This window comes from Nerophis lumbriciformis, linkage group LG13, assembly GCF_033978685.3.
Source record: "Nerophis lumbriciformis linkage group LG13, RoL_Nlum_v2.1, whole genome shotgun sequence".
Lineage (NCBI taxonomy): Eukaryota > Metazoa > Chordata > Actinopteri > Syngnathiformes > Syngnathidae > Nerophis > Nerophis lumbriciformis.
In genome coordinates this window covers 369,284-370,952 of record NC_084560.2, presented here as the reverse complement: position 1 = coordinate 370,952, position 1,669 = coordinate 369,284, and the positions used below count along the sequence as shown (strand labels likewise).

Sequence of the window (1,669 nt, the reverse complement as noted above, 5' to 3'; positions counted from 1 at the left end):
TGTCCATTTTACATTTTCAAAACAAAGACATACAACTTATTTTTGTAAAAATATTCAAATATTTAACAATGTATTGAAACAACAGTAGCATAAGGAAAGAAACAAAAGAAACAAAATAAATATTACACTCATTATATTCCTTTTGTCTTTGATGCTAATCGTTTTTATAATGTATTTTAGACTGTGGGAGGTTTTCATGTTCTTTTTAAATTTCCCTTTGCATTATTTATTTTATATATATATATATATATATATATATATATATATATATATATATATATATATATATATATATATATATATATATATATATATATATATATATATATATATATATTTTTTTTTTGTAATTATTTTTATTTTTTATTTTTTTTATTTTATTTATTTATTTTTCTTTGATTAGCCATCCATCCATCCCTTTCCTACCGCTTGTCCCTTTTGGGGTCGCGAGGGGTGCTGGAGCCTATCTCAGCTGCATTCGGGCGGAAGGCAGGGTACACCCTGGACAAGACGCCAAGACAGTTTCAGACACACAATATTTATGAGAGGTTGATGTTCCTCTCAGTTTGTAACAAAGTGTATCAACATGTTTACACAAAACTCACACAGTCACCGGGGGAATATTCCAGAGAGCAGGTTAAGTGCAAACTCCTGAGTAGAATCACAACAGCTGTAGTCTCAGCACTTTGTAGCGCCCTCTGGCGTGAGTGTAAAAGCTTACAGCACCTGGTATTCCCAGGCGGTCTCCCATCCAAGTACTAACCAGGCCCGACCCTGCTTAGCTTCCGAGATCGGACGAGATCGGGCGTGTTCAGGGTAGTATGGCCGGAAGCCGAAAGACGAGGTAAAACCAACCTTTTTAAATGGAACTCTTACAGACGGGATGGAAGACATCCATCCATCCATTTTCTACCGCTTGTCCCTTTTGGGGTCGCGGGGGGTGCTGGAGCCTATCTCAGCTGCATTCGGGCAGAAGGCGGGGTACACCCTGGACAAGTCGCCACCTCATCACAGGGGGTGAAAGACAATTATTATTTATCTTAGAGCCTGTCGCGCATGCGTACACTAATGTGCTTTTTGTGGCTGTGTGAGGTGCAGCTCTCCATCCATTTTCTACCGCTTGTCTCTTTTGGGGTGGCGGGGGGTGCTGGATCACAGCTCTCAACACTGCTTTATGCGTAGGGACCGTCAATAAATCAACATTGCCTTGAAAATTGTATATCTGCTACATCAAAACACTGACTCATCTATCCATCCATCCATTTTCTACCGCTTATTCCCTTTTGGGGTCGCCGGGGGCGCTGGAGCCTATCTCAGCTACAATCGGGCGGAAGGCGGGGTACACCCTGGACAAGTCGCCAACTCATCGCAGGGCCAACACAGATAGACAGACAACATTCACACTCACATCCACACACTAGGGACCATTTAGTGTTGCCAATCAACTTATCCCCAGGTGCATGTCTTTGGAGGTGGGAGGGGCCTATCCCCAGGTGCATGTCTTTGGAGGTGGGAGGAAGCCGGAGTACCCGGAGGGAACCCACGCAGTCACGGGGAGAACATGCAAACTCCACACAGAAAGATCCCGAGCCCGGGATTGAACCCAAGACTACTCAGGACCTTCGTACTGTGAGGCAGATGCACTAACCCCTCTGCCACCGTGAAGCCC

General features: G+C 43.4%; 1 non-coding gene across 1 annotated transcript; it reads right to left on the bottom strand.

Moving 5' to 3' along the window:
* Positions 1 to 714: 714 nt before the first annotated feature.
* On the bottom strand, positions 715 to 833 carry LOC133614022 (5S ribosomal RNA). Its single transcript, XR_009816531.1, has one exon. It is a non-coding gene; the product is annotated as a 5S ribosomal RNA (ribosomal RNA).
* Positions 834 to 1,669: the final 836 nt, after the last annotated feature.